The sequence below is a fragment of the Felis catus genome, chromosome A1 (assembly GCF_018350175.1).
Source record: "Felis catus isolate Fca126 chromosome A1, F.catus_Fca126_mat1.0, whole genome shotgun sequence".
Lineage (NCBI taxonomy): Eukaryota > Metazoa > Chordata > Mammalia > Carnivora > Felidae > Felis > Felis catus.
Genome location: NC_058368.1, coordinates 162,531,011 through 162,546,983, shown reverse-complemented (window position 1 = coordinate 162,546,983; position 15,973 = coordinate 162,531,011). Strand labels below are relative to the sequence as shown.

Here is a 15,973-nt window from a genome sequence, read left to right as displayed (position 1 = left end):
TCCAACCTTGTAGCTTGTCTTCATTCTCTTAAAAGTGTCTTTTGTATAATAATTTCTTTTTAAAATTTTCATAAAGTTCAACTTGTCAATTTTTTTTCATAGATCAAGATCTGGCTAGGAGTCAGGCTATGTTTAACGTTCATTTTAGTTATAGATACCAGAGTCTTCAAATTGCTCGAATATCCTTGTTTTGGCAATTCTCCTTGTCTTTGAGACTTAGCTATGTACTGTTACTCAAAGAGAGTACATATCTTGCAACTCTTTCATTTGTAATACACTATTATTATACTAGAGACTTGGCACAATGGCAGGATGTGAGGTTGAACATTCTAAAGTATTCTGATTTAGTCTCTGATTTAGTGACTATGTCTTGGGGCTTTAGCCTGCACAAGTGTTTTTGTTACTCCTCTTGTGATATATAACTATATAAAACTTTTTTCTCCTGTCATGTGCCAAATGTGTGTGTGTGTGTGTGTGTGTGTGTGTGTGTGTGTTTGAAGTTCTCTGTTATAGTTTTTTGTTTGTTTGTTTTGTTTTGTTTTGTTTTTTAATCCTCTTAAGTAAAATAGGAAGTCTGGAGGGGTTGGAGAGTGGAGGAATTATCATCCTATGCCTGGCATAAGGTTTCAGAATTGTGTTGTGATAAAGTCCTTTTGTTATGGATATATCTGCTTATGTTTCACAGTAGTTATTCTTCCTCTACCCCAGCCTGGGCCAAGGGGATATTTCTCAAATCCTTATTATGAAACCATAATGAGGTCCTAAAAGGAAAGCCTAGGTTATATGTGAACACATCCTCTCGCCCCCAGTAAAAAAAAAAAAAAAAAAATGCAGCCCCTAGAAATGTTTCACTCTCATTGAGCTTCTGGTAACTTGCCAAAATTATCACTTAAATATCTCTACCAGTGTATGGCTTCAGTGGCTTCTGCTGAACAAGTCTGGTTGGATGTGCATAACTCTGGATGTCTGGACGGGGGTGGCATTTTGCTCTGTGATCTCAGTTTTCTGATCCACAAAAATCACTGATTTTCAGTTTCTGCACCTTTCTCTTAATTTAAGGATGGAGTCCAATTTTTTGCAGTTGGAGCTGAAACCACACTTTCTTTTTTTATTCATTTTTAACAAATATTTGTTGAGAACCTATTTTGTGCATGTGAGTCTTAAGCACTAAGGATATAAAGGTAAACAACTGTACCCTTATGAGCCCTAGAATAAAAAAAGACATTAGGTAAATACAGGCATATCTAATCAATCTGTATTTTTACTTTATAGAAATAAATAATAGAAGATAAATATAATTAAGGGGAAACGAGGGATGCTATGAAAATGTATGTTAAGGTGACCTGCACAACTGGTCACCTTATGCTGTATATGCTATAGTATCAAGAAATTCAATCAAATTAAGTTACTGAATTGCCATAAATGTAAAATACCTACATGAATCTATAGAATGTTTGAGCAGCAATCAGGTGAGAGAGAAGAGAACTGATTTCTTCATTTATTCAAGATAATTTTTTTAACGATTATTAGGCTCGTTGCAATTTTTGGAATATGATATAATACATGAGAAAAATGTTAAAATGATTTACTATAAACAATATGTCAGCTTAATTCCTTTTGAGGAATCAAAAGGAACCTTTTTGGGCTGAAACCTGTTAATGGAGATCAAGTAAAATGTATGTTTCTAGTTGAACATCAGATTTTTTGGACAAAGCAGTTTTATGTAAACAGTTTTTAGCATTAGCTTTTAAAAAGCCTGTTATGCATTAGAAAAGTAAATTGCATTATTTGTAAATGTTAGGCATTTCCCAGAACAACTGAGCACAAAACCATTTATCAACAATGTCTTCTACAATTATTCATAAAAATAGATTTTAATACATGGCAGGATTCCTGGGTAGGTCCAGATATAGAATGTTCTATTTAAAGATTAAACTGGAATTTGTTTAAAAATTTTTCTTAATGTTTATTTTTTGAGAGAGAGAGTGCAAGTGGGGTAGGGGTAAGGGAGGGGGGACAGAGGATCCAAAGCGGACTCTATGCTGACAGCAGCGAGCCCAATGTGGGGCTCGAACTCATCAACTGCGAGAAAATGAGCTGAGCTGAAGTCAGATGCTCAACCGACTGAGCGACTCAGGTGCCCCAAACTGAAATTTTTAAAGCAGCATCTGGTCCTGGACTATTAAATTCCAGATAATGGAGCCAGTGTTTCTTGGCCAACTTTACAGCTATCAAATGAACAGATTTACTGAGTTCTCACAATAGGCTTAGCCTTATGGTAGTCATTTTGGTGTATATTAGAAAACAAAGTTATGGTTCCTATATTCTAATAAAACACATTATTTGGAGAAAATATGTACAATTCAGGAAATTCAGTAATAAATACTTAATTGTTAAATTGAGATAGTAAGTTCAAAATGAGTTTATAGAATGAGTAATGGAAGGAGACTTCATGATTAGATTGAGGAGCGAGGACCTGTGCCAATTTGACTTAAAATGCACTTAGATCACCAGAAGGGAGGAAAGGATATATCATTCAAGGAAAGGGTCCAGTCTGTATGGAGGTGGAGATAAGATAAATGATCTCTGAAACCATTACACTAGGAACCTAGGAGGGTCTGCATCATGGAGCAGAGAATCACTCCAAGTTTATTTTGTTTCTCAGGCTAGAAACTACTCAGAGGAGACGTGTGCAGACTCGTTGATAATTTGGACTTAATAATAATAATAATTAATAATAATAATTTTGACATAATCAGAAGTCTAATCCAAAATATTGCCAAAAACAATAACCTGGCTGGTTGATGGCATTTACTCAGCTGATTTAGTTTCTTATGCTCAAGTAAAATAGGACAATTCAGTAAATAAAATTTTGTAATTTCAAAGGCACAGAATCTTTACCTCATCTTTAACAAGATCAGTAGCCCCATTTTTTACTTATTTACTCTTAAAAATGGAGTATCAAAATAAGTCATTGGCTATTCATTTTAGTGTGAGAATTTTAAGAGAGGGCACTGGTTCTCATAGATCACACAGGCAAATTATTGGTAAATGATTTGTAAAATATTTAGTATAAGCTAGTCTTTAATATGTACTAAATATACTAAAAACTAGTATATAGCCAGGTAGAGAACTGTATTTTTTTGTGTGTGTGGATTATGTGAAGTAAGAGACTTTTTTATTCCCTCCAGAGTGCTACAGACATTTGTTAACCATAGGCAATAAACACACTATACGTTAACAACAAAATAACAAATTTACCTACAGAAATGCAATTTAGTTTTGAAAACTAACACAAATATCCTGCCCAAACTCTGCAGTTGAGTCCTTTTCTGGTTTTTGATACAAAGTGTCTGAGTACAGAATGAAACAGAAAGCCATGCTGAGAGGGGGACGGGAAGATCAAGCTGTCAACAGAAAAAAGATATTTGAGTACTTCATGGAAGAGAGAAGATGAAAACTCCAGCTTTCTCACAGGTGACAGGGAGGAAAGATTGCTGCATCACCCACTGCTCAGTGTTGTTTGGAGGATGATAACAAGGCAGAATAAAGCCAACATGACAAGGTCTTTTCTCTGAGTTGCTCACAAAACCAACTGTGACTAAAGAGCACTATGAGCTGGCCACGGAGCTGTACCATTCGGAGCTTGTTTCCTTTTGTTGGTTTTCTTTGAATCTTGTTGTCAGCTGGGCAAACTTTTGACCTGTGACCCTGCAAGCGATCCACTGAACATGCAGGAATCAGGATGGACCATTGGGCTTATATTCCTTAATCTTAGCCATAATTTTCATGTCCTCATCAGAGGTGACATAAAAATACAACATAACTCCTCTGGAGGTCTCATATTAATCAGCAGAATTGACATTACACATTAATCACATTTTCCTGGTATTATTTAGTTCCCTGCAAATAGGAGTGTAAGATTCTATTTTAAAATCATGATTCATGTGTAAAGTCCATATAATAGATAAGGTACTTTAAAGACATTTAAATGAAGTAGCTCTGTTTATGCTGTATATAGTAATACTTTTTAAGATATATTAAGTAAACAAAGATACTCGTAGTGATGTAGGCAGGCCAGGTCCAAGGACCCAGAGGGGTATCCTAGAGGACCAGCCAACAGGGTCCTTGTCTTCACGCAGGATGGAAATCAAATATGAACCAGCAGGAGGTGAAAGCAGAGTTGGTTGAAGATATATACAGAGAGATACAGAGTGTCCTGGAGACTCCAAAAGGAAAGGACATGCTTTTTTGTCTTTGTTCAGGGTCTGGGGGGTTTTATTGAGGAAGATGGTCTTGTGTACGTGTCCCCTCAGGCATCCAGGAACTGGTTTGAACAAAGATGAGGGCACAGATGTTATTCCTTGGAGGCAGATGGCCTTGGTCTAGAATACCATGTGATTGCTTCCTCAGGTCATTCTCATCTGGTCCTTCCTTAGATGTTCCCTAGAGAAATCATTAACCCCTTATCCCTTACAAGGAAGACACATGCTATTTGCATTACAAGGTGCGTGTAAAGTGGGGTAAGGGTACAGCTCCTAGCAAGAATAGAAGCAGGAAAAGGAGCAAAAAACAAAATTTTAGGGAGTCCTTCAGTTTCCTTGTCTCAACAGTAAAGAATATTTGTGTGGAAAAGTGATAGATAATGCACATATGTTATCTGTCTCTGGAAGGATTATAACAAATATTTTCCTCCACCATGTCATGCTGCAGGCAGACAGGGAAGCTGAAGTGTGTGGTAGAAACCTTCGACTTAACAGTTCTGTGAGTCCCAACTTTGAACAATGGTATAAAGACTTTTTATAGATAAATTTCTTAGATGATCAAAATTATTTTCAAATGTGATATATGCATTTGGAAAAATTTCAGAGAATACTGAGGGCATACAGTACAAATATTAATCTCCAGCTATTTATTATTGAAATTTCAACTTCAGAGGCTGATTTTTCTCCTATCTATATTTATAAAATGGCACCATATTCTACATTATCTCCTGGGGAAGTTATAATCATCATGAAGTTTCAAGAAAACCAAACATTATGTTCTTAAAATTTCATATATGTTATAGGAATTATTTGTGCAGGAGTAGTTGATTCACTGAAATATATGCAAGATAGAAAAATAACAATTACAGAAGTGAATATATAATGTTAGGTAGATATCCATGGCTGTAGGGTCTTTTTGTTTGTTTGTTTGTTTGTTTGTTTTTTACTTCTGTCATCTATAATCTCTCCTTATGCTCTCCTCCCCTTTTTAACTCCCTCTTTTACTTTTCAAACAACACGGAAGTTATGAGTATGGTAATATTTAATCATTTTTACTCCTCTGTTTGCTGCTGATAGTTAAATAAGTCATATTTAATAATAGGTTAAATATTTAATGATCATTGACTACTACTTGATACTAGCAAATATCTGTACCTTCGAGTAATAACTGTTTTGTTTCCTCTTGCTGCTTTTGAAATTCTCTTTATCATGACTCTTTGCCATTTTAATTACTATGTGTCTTGTTGTGGACCTCATTAGGCTGGTTTTGTTGGGGGTTTCTCTGACTCCTGGATCTAGATTTGTTTCCTTTCTCAGATTAGAGAAGTGTTTAGCTATTATTGCTTCAAATAAATTTTCTGCCCCCTTTTCTCTCTCTTCTTCTGAAATCTCTATAATGTGAATGGTATTAGGCTTGATGGTGTTGCTGAGTTCCCTTAACTTGTTCTCATTTTTTATTATTGTTTTGTTTTTGTCCTGTTCAGTGTGAATGCTTTCCATTCACTCCATTGCGCTCCATTCCAGGTCACTGATCCATTCTTCCTTTTCTTTTAGACTACTATGGATTTCCTCTAGTGTGTTTTTTATTTCAGTTACTGCGTTCTTTATCTCTGCTTAGTTCTTTTATTTTTTTGTCTTTATTGAAGGTCTGAGGTCCCAAATTTTTTTCTCAACTCCAGTGAATATCTTTATGACCTTTACTTTAAATTCAGGCATATTGCTTGTGTCTGTTTCATTTGGCTCGCTTGCTGTGATTTTGTCCTGTTCTTTGTTTTGGGACATGTTCCTCTGTCTTCTCTTTCATCTAATAGTCTGTGTATGTTTCTATTCTTTAGGAAAGTCAAGTGTGTCTCTTGCTCTTGAAAGTAGTGGCCTTGGGGTGCTTGGGTGGCTCAGGTGGTTAAGCGTCCAACTCCTGATTTCAGCTCAGGTCATGATCTCACGGGTTTGTGAGAACAAGCCCCATGTGGGGCTCTGTGCTGACAGCACAGAAACTGCTTGGGATTCCCTTTCTCCCTCTCTCTCTGCCCTTCCCCTACTTGTGCTCCCACATGCATGCTCTGTCTCTGTCTCTAAAAAAAAAAAATTGTGGCCTTGTGAAGAAAAGGTCCTGTATTGCCCTGCAGTGTAGTGTCCCCTGTTCCCCAGAACCTGGCACCGCCGGGGAGTGTCCCATGTGTGTTTTGTGTATGCTGCTGTTTTGGTTGAGCCACTTTTCCCTTCTGCTCCATCATCTTCAATGGTGCTTTTTGCCTGTTGTGGACAGGGTTTGGTCCCTGTATTGTTAATAGGCTAGTCTGGGGCTGCCTTGGGCTTGAATTGGATCAGATCAGGCATTTGTCAGAGCTGCTGTCACACTGAACCACGGGCACTCTCCCTGTGTTGTCTCTTGAGTTACTTTTTTTGGTGAGTGGGTCCTGCAGTGGGACAAGATATCTGTCCCCAGCCCACTGCTGGGGCTGCAGTGGAGCTGGTGTGTGTGATGATCTTCCTTTCTCCCCAGAGAAGGAGTCAGTTTGGAGCGGTGCAGGCCTCTGTCAGGCTGCTTACAAGATGTCAAATTTGTGACGCTGCTGTGGATGGACTCCTGTTGAGGGTGTGTTGGAGGGGGCAGGTGTACAGGAGACCAGGCGTGGAGCACACGGTGCTAGTAACATTTGTGCTAGTCTGCAGCAGGAGGGGACGTGTAGCCCTTTTGGAGAACTCCTGTGGAAGCCTGGTTGGAGGCACTGGATCTGCAGGAGAGTGTGGGAGTAGAGAGTGTTCTTGCTGGTTCCTACAGGGTCCGGGTATGTAGGCTGTGGGGTGGGGAAGGGAAAAGGTGCATGCCAGCTCTTTTGCTCTTGGAGAAGTCTCCTGAAGATCCCTGCCCCTCCAGCACATATCAAGATTAGCAAGTAGATTTCCCTCCTGTATTCCTCAGTTAATTTTAAAACTACTCAGCTTGTGCTGTTTCCCAGCCAGGTTCTTTGTTCTGTTGTCTTTTTAAGGGCCGGGACTCAGTGTCCTGTTGCCCACCGGGTTTCCCAGAGCTGAGCCACCACTTTAAAAGTTCCAGGTGTTAAGCCCCACTGATTATAAAAACTTGCAAAACTAAGATCCTCTGGTTTTCAAAGCCACATGTCATGGGGATTCATCTTCTCATTTCTGGTCCCCCAATACTGAGGTGCCTGAGGGTAGGGTCTTCTCCTTTCCTTTTCCCATGCTTGCAGTGATCTTCCCTTCCAAGGACATTCTTATGGGCCAGTTTGTTTCCTGCTGGCATTTTCTGCTTTTCTTATCAGCATTCAGTGTGGCCTCTTCTCTGCATTTAGTTGCGGATAGTCTGTTCTGCCAGTCTTCCAGGCATTTTTTGGATTGTTTACACTGATGGGGGTGGTATCTAGTTGGGTCCATGGGAAGAAGTGAGTTTAGGATCCTTCTATTCTGCCATCTTCCTCGGGAGTCTAGAGATGAAATATTTATCAGGATTCTTAATGTTCATTATTGGCCTTAAATAAAGGCCAATATTGGCCTTAAAGCAGTTAAAAACTGCTTTATAAATCAATTATATTTATCTGCAGTTATGCTTCTATTTCATAAACATCCATACTGATGGAATTGAATATGCATGAACTATGAGTAAAAAAGTATGTTCTTGAAATCTATAGTTTGCCTTTATCCTTTGTGTTTAAAACTAGTTTTGTTACAGTATGTACTGAACTTAAAAAAATATTTTGGTTTGTTGTTTAAACCAGGTCAGGAGCTATTGTCATAAGCTTATTAGTTGGTAAAATGGTCTTGTGACACAAGAGGTAGCTTTTGCTACTTTGCAAATAATGGAATAAATAAGAGGGCAGTATACTTAACTCTGAATTTTTTGACCTACTTATATTTCTTTACTGTTTGCCTTGTTTAAAAAAAAACGATTAAAAAGAGAAAACATTTCTGAATTTATATTTGCTATATCTATATTTATCTTTGATCTTGCATGTTAATCATATGTAAAACGTTGTAAAGAGAAAATAACTGTTGACTTTAATGAGCCTAAGATATACTGTACTTGTTAAAGTAACAAATATATGATTATAAATGTAATTTTTTAAAATTTTAATGCTTATTTATTTTTGAGAGAGAGAGAGAGGCACAGAGCATGAGCAGGGGAGGGGCAGAGAGAAGAGAAGACACAGAATCTGAAGCAGGCTCCAGGCTCTGAGCTGTGAGCACAGAGCCTGATGTAGGGCTTGAACCCACGAACCATGAGACCATGACCTAAGCTGAAGTCAGATGCTTAACCAACTGAGCCACCCAGGCGCCCCATAAATGTAATTTTTAAGAACATTTATAGTTTTGGGCATTTCATCCTGGATTAATATTTTAATAAAATCTGGTTGGAAGGATACTTCTTTTCTCCATATTATTGTTAGGTTTCTGTATTAGTGCTTTCAGTATGCAAAAGACCAATTAAAACAAAATAAAACACTTGACTTAAGACCAGAGACTAAATTATAGGAAACAGGCCCTACTCTAGAGCTTTTAAATAGAAATAGATTTAGCCTAGGGAGAATTTATGTCTTACAGAATTTTGAAGGGGCTAGGAATGGCTCTGGACACCAGGAATATCTTTTTGAACAAGATCACTGAACGGGTACTTGGGTAAAATTCTCCCTCTGGTAAGGTGGAGAATCAGGATGTTGCTTTGGAAATTGTTAGACTCAAGAACTCACTGTCCTAGTTTCAATCTATGATAGAAAATATCAACTTCCCACCCTGCCCCCTCCACCACATCTGCCTCTTGAAACTCATAATGCCAACATATAGACAATTATATGTCATTACAAACCACTGTAGTGCCTCTGTAATGTCGCTTGAGAACAGCAATCAACAAACGGAGAAATGGTCTCTGCTTCATTGCTGCCTTTGAAATGTAGCTGCAAGGGAGTGTGGATGATTAGTTTTCAGCTTAGCGATTCTTTAGTGCAGAAAATACACTATGGGAAATTCAAACGGATGTTGAATGCCCTGCCATATCCACTACATTCATATTTGCCGGTCTCTACTAACATTTTAATATGTTATGGTCTCAAAGAACATAGTGCTCAGGTTAAACTATTATTCTGATGCAATGTGAATTCTTTAAGAGCAATGATTTTATGTTGTTTGTGGAACCTCAGAACTTGCAGTAGGACTTGGTAGTGTAATGACAAATACAAATTAAAAATAAGAGGCTTAGTTTTTCATACTGAAAATGAGAGGAGGGACTTCTCTCTCCTCTCTTTTATTAGAGGATTTACTTTAAAAACCTGTAATTTTAGGTTCATTCACTATCTTTTGGAAATATATATTTATTTTTTTCAGAAGCAAAATAAACATTTTGTTAGCTTCATAGGCCAGAAACAGATTTCTCAAGGACGAGAGAATTATCTCTTTAGAATGTAAACATTTAAGAAAGATAGTACCTCTTAGTTTCTGTGGGAATATTTTTTTCTTTGTTCATTCTTATCCTACATATACTACTCTCAATATATTTTCTTATAAATTGTATTTGCTCCATGAGTGTTTATTTAAAAAGTAATCACTGAACTCTGTTCAAATTAATTTAATTCAAATTACTCTATTTTACGTTTACCTTACTTTTACTAATTTATCATTAGTATGTGGTTGCACATTTTATTTTATTCCACATTCCTTACTCTAAGTATTCAAGTTTCGTTGACTATATGTGAATCCCCATCTGGTTAACAATACTCATCTCAAGGCATTTCAGTGTCTAAAACTATTTGCTTTCCAATATTTACTTATGCTTGTTGCCAGTGCTCATCACATATTATTTTATTTTCTGACCTCATAGATGAGCCTTTGTATGTTACAGTCTGTTGAAAACAATGTCAAATTTAAGCCTAATATGTCCACAGATCGGTTCTGGTCAAGCTGATATTGCCAAAAAACCAACCAACCAACCAACCAACCAACCAACCAACCAAAATGTAGTCTTTGGCAGAAATCAGGGTTTGAATCCTGGAAATATCATTGATTAAAATCAGTTTCTTGGGGAGGTATGAGACCAAACTGTATCCTGAGGAAGGGCCTAGGGAGGCCCCTCCACATCACTGCTGGAGCTTGGAGAATGGGCCAGTAATGCAAAAAGCTGAGACCATTTTAAAGATATTTCTAGCTATCAGTGAGAAAGCTTTTTAAGAATATTTGCTTCCTTTTTGATCCATGGACAATTTAGATTTTTCCTCATTAGTTTCATTCAGAGTTGGATTCTTAGGAAACCTTATGAATTATATTCTTCCTGAATCTCCTTGTGATAGAGATGAAAGCAATTCCTGTGCAGTTGGGAAGGTCAAACTCCTATGATAAGTCTGTTCAGAAGATTAAGAAGATCCATCAATGCCTCAGGTACCTCAAGGTGCTAGGTAGAACTGGGAGCATTTCTCACATTAGAAAATGGAAATTAGGGAAACCCTTGGTAGAGTATAGAATGGAAGGGTTCCTCGGTGGCTCAGTTGGTAAAAAGTCCAACTTCGGCTCAGGTCATGATCTCGGGCTTCATGGGTTCGAACCCTGCATCAGGCTCTGCACTGACAGTTCAGAGCCTGGAGCCTGCTTTGGATTCTGTCTCCCTCTCTCTCTGCCCCTCCCCTGTTCACACTCTGTCTCTATTTCTCAAATATAAATAAACATTAAAAAGTTTTAAAATATAGGGGCACCTGGGTGGCTCAGTAGGTTAAGTGTCTGACTTCAGCTCAGGTCATGATCTCAGAGTTCGTGAGTTGGAGCCCCGCATCAGACTCTGTGCTGACAGCTCAGAGCCTGCAGCCTGCTTCAGATTCTGAGTCTCCTCCTCTCTCTGCCCTTCCCCCTGCTTGCACTCTGTCTCTTTCTCTCTCAAAAATAAATAAACATTAAAAAATAAAAAAAACACTTAAAATATATATAGAGAGTGGAAGTTTGTCTCTCTTGGTCTTCTTGATGCTTCAGAATATTTTTAATACAATGAGGGCCCCTGAATGATAGTATGTGATATAGTGTCCCATGGGAAAGGCTGGCAAAGAGCAGAAAAATAAGAAATCCAGGCCTCCTGAGGACCTGCCAATCTTTGAGTCCAGTGTTTGTGTCAAAACTGTCTATAGAAGAACAAAGCCTTTACACCCTGGGACAGGATAGTTTTAAAGCAAGACATTGTTTAACAATTATCTGCACTTAATTTTCAAGCCTTCTAGTATGTCTAATCACTACCAAGGAAGTCAGGAAAAGGTATTTTGCATACAACTTGGGTTAGAGTATGAAAGAATTATGCTGTTGTTAGAGTTTGCGTGAAGTGGTGCAATATTAAGTCTAATCACACTAGGTGGATATGTAAAGTCTTTAACTCTATATCGAGTTAATGTTTATGTATATGGTGTAACAAAAGTATCCATAAGTGTTCTTTTGTATGTGGCTGTCCAGTTTTTCCAGCGCTACTTACTGAAGAGCGTATCCTTTCCTCATTGTATATTTGTGTCTCCTTTGTCATAAGTTAATTGACCATATATGTGTGGGTTTATTTTTTGTCACTCTATTCTGTTTTGTTGATATAGGTGTCTTTTTTATTGACTAAATTTCACATATAACATAGTGTAAATTTAAGGTATACAGTGATTTTGATATATTTATATATTGTAGTATGATTGGCACTGTAATGTTTATCACATTATATAATTATTGTATAATATTGTCTACATTCATTATATTGTACATTAGATCTCTATGGCTTTACTACTCATTAAAGGATTTAAACTATTTTTCTTTTAATTTTTAAAATGTATTTTGAGAGGTAGACAGTGAGCAGGGGAGGGGCAGAGAGAAAGGGAGAGAGAGTATCCAAAGCAGGCTCTGTGCTGTCAGCACAAAGTCCTATGATGGGGCTTGATCCCATGAACTGCGAGATCATGACCTGAGCTGAGATCAAGAGCCAGACCCTTAACTGACTGAGCCACTCAGGTGCCCCTAATCATTACAAGTTTATACCTTTAAACACTATCGGTCTTATCTTCCCAGCCACCATCTTCTGGTAACCACCATTGTATTCTTAATTTTTTAAAGGTTTGAGGTTTTTTTTTTTGATTCCATATACAAATTATATCACATAGTACTTACCTTTCTCTGTCTGACTTACCTTAGCATAATGTGTTCAAGGCCCATTCATGTTGCAGAAAATGGCAAGAGTAATCCATTGTGAATATATATACACCATATGTTTTTGATCCATTAATGGGTTGTTTCCAAATCTCAGCTATTGTGAATAATGCTATGATAAAAATGGGAGTGGTATATCTCTTTGAAATCCAGTTTTAATTTTCTTTGAATGTACATTCAGAAGTGGAATTGCCAGATCATATGGTAGACATATTTTTAATTTTTTGAAGAACCTGCTTATGGTTTTCCATAGTGTTTAGATCAACTTACATCCCTATCAACAGTGTAGAAGGGGTGCTTTTTACCATGTCCTTGCTGACACCTGTTGTTTTTGACTTCTTGATGATAGATACTCTCTAACTGGTGTGAGGTGAAAATTTCATTGTGCTTTGGATAGGCATTTCCCTGATGATTAGTGATGTTGAGCATCTGTTCATGAGTCTCTTGGCCTTTTTTTGCCCTCTTTGGAAAAATGTTTCAGTTCTTCGGCCAATTTTAAATCAGATTTTTAAAATTATTATTAAGTTCTGTGAGTTTGCCATATATTTTGGGCGTTAACCCCCTATCCAATATATTGTTTTAATTAAGTAATTTGTTTTTAATGTTTATTTATTTTTGAGAGAGAGACAGAGCACGAGCAGGGGAGGGGCAGAGAGAGAGGGAGTCACAGAATCTGAAGCAGGCTCCAGGCTCTGAGCTGTCAGCACAGAGCCTGATGTGAGGCTTGAACCCACAAACCACGAGATCATGAAGTGAGCCCAAGTCGGATGCTTAACCGGCTGGGCCGCCCAGGTGCTCTGTTATCCAGTATATTGTTTGTGGAAAATTTCTTTTATTCTGTACATTGTCTTTTCATTTTAATTGTTTCATTTGCCATGCAGAAGGTTTTGAGTTTAATGTATTCCCTTTCATTAATTTTTGCTTTTGTTGTTTGTACTTTGGTGTCCTGTCCAAAAAAAAAAATCATTGCCAAGACCAATATTGATGAGCTTGTTTCTTATGTTTTCTCCTAGGAGTTTATGGTATCGATTCTTATGTTTATGATTTTGATCCATTTCAAGTTAATTTTTGTGAGTGGTATGAGATAGAGGTTTCCTTGTGTTTCTTGTGTTTCTCTAGTGTTTCTCTGTGTTTCTCTAGTTTTCTCAGCACCATTTGTTGAAGACACTATCCTCTCCTCATTGGCTCCCTTATCACATAGTAGTTGACCATATATGCTAGAATTTAACCCTGGGCTTTCTATTCTGTTCTATTAAACTATGTGTCTGTTTTTTGTGCAATCATGCAATCACCTTACTGTTTTTATTACTAACACTTTGAAATATAGTTTGAAATCAGGAAGTGTGATACCTTCAGCTTTTTTCTTTTTTTCTTAGGATTGTATTCACTCCTCAGGTTCTTCTGCCGTTCCACACAAATTTTAGAATTTTTTCTTCTATTTCTGTGAGGAATGCCTTTGACATTTTGATGGAAATTATGTTGCATTTGTAGATCACTTTGGGTAGTGTGGCCAGTTTTACAATATTAATTCTTCTTATTCATGAATAAGGTATGTAAAAATATGGAATTCTTCACAAATTTGCATGTCATTCTTAAACAGGGACCACGCTAAGCTCTCTGAATCATTCCAATTTTGTGTACGTGCTGCCAACCAAACACTAGGGATCTTTTATAGAAGCAGATTTCTTATAGGATGCCCGCTAATGGAGGCCCTAAAACTTAGGGCTGTCATTAGTCCATAAGGAATCTTTACCTGAATTTAACAAAGTTCACAGACAAGATCCAAAGCCAAGGTGCCTTGCTCTGCGTGTGGAATATTAGCTGGATTTTACCTTTGTATACCCATTTTTTCTAGGTAGGTTAGTAGAGCCCACAACCTAAAGAACTCAGTGTATAATACCTGCTAACTCTTCTATTTTTATTTAGTTTCATGCCAATTAGAAGAGGTTGGCAATATAACTTACAGAATAGGAGACAAACTCTTGTGGTATTGTCTCAGAATCTTGCCCTGTTTAAAACTCATGGCTGCTGTGCAAAAAGAAAAATAATTCATAGGAAAGTTATATCTTTTGTTGTAATTTTCACACCTTTAAAAACAATAAAAAGAAACTGTTATGAAAAAGGACAAGTGGAAGCTCTAAGAGAGAAGTATTTAGTCTCTTGTATATTTCTTTTTTTTTTTTTCAACGTTTATTTATTTTTGGGACAGAGAGAGACAGAGAATGAATGGGGGAGGGGCAGAGAGAGAGGGAGACATAGAATCAGAAACAGGCTCCAGGCTCTGAGCCATCAGTCCAGAGCCTGACGCGGGGCTCGAACTCACGGACCGCAAGATCCTGACCTGGCTGAAGTCGGAGGCTTAACCGACTGCGTCACCCAGGCGCCCCAGTCTCTTGTATATTTCTTACATACTTGCTTAATAATTACTATGTTGAATTGGAATTATGTGTATATTTTTTGCTTATTCCCAAATACTCTCCTTAAAGGCAAGGAGAATGCATTTCATATATGAATTCCAAGCAAAGAGTACAGTGCCACATAGTTGGCATATAATGAATACATAATACTCATTTTTCACTATTTTACTTCCTTAAGGATTACTAGTGGAAAGGATCTGAGATGTAAATTTTGAAATAGCAACATAGATTCTTTTTAATGTGACAGACATAGAAGAATTGTTTTCTATACTCATCTATTTATTTCTAAGACTACTACATCTTGGAAGTACACTTTTATAAAAATTATACCTTACAATACTGTTAATAAATATTATAATTAATAGTTAAATTTTTAATGCCAAGTCTTTAACTTTACTTTTATTTTGTTCTATTTTACTCCAAGACTTTGAATGAGGCAATAATGTTAAGTCCTGTGTCAGTCATTATTATAGTTCATACTTGAACAATATGTAGGTTAGGGGAATTACGCCCTGTGCAGTGGAAAATCTATGTATAACTTGGGACTCCTCAAAAACTTAACTATGAATAGCCTAAAGACCAGAAGCTTTACCAGTAACATAAATAGTTGATTAACATGTATTTTTGTGTGTGTTATATGCATTACATACTGTATTCTTACAATAAGGTAAGTCAAAGAACAGAAAATATTATTAAGAATATCACAAGGGAGAGAAGATACATTTAATAGCACTGTATTGCATAAAAAACAATCTGGATTTAAGTGGACCCATGTAGTTCACATCCATGTTGTTCAAGGGTAAACTGTATAAGATATTAAGGGGTTACTTTTGACTCTAAGCTCAGAATTGTATTGCTTTAAGTTAGAAATATATGAGAATAATTTTCACTTGCATTTGAGTTGCATTTGTTGAACATTTACACATACGCGACATATAATTATTTTTGTATTAATATTCACTAAATACACACTGATAACGTAGATCTATGATAAAACATAATAACTTGACAAATTGTAGCTTGGCTTTGGAAGAGAAAAATGGACTGGAATTCAAAATTGCCTAGAATAGAAGTAAACATTGGAAGAAACAACAGACTACATTCAAAGTATGATTGTATTTAGCCCAC

At 36.9% G+C, this 15,973-nt stretch overlaps 1 non-coding gene across 1 annotated transcript; it reads right to left on the bottom strand.

Annotated features, from left to right (window-relative positions):
- Positions 1-13,983: 13,983 nt before the first annotated feature.
- Positions 13,984-14,087, bottom strand: LOC111556910. Its single transcript, XR_002736616.1, has one exon. It is a non-coding gene; the product is annotated as a U6 spliceosomal RNA (small nuclear RNA).
- Positions 14,088-15,973: the final 1,886 nt, after the last annotated feature.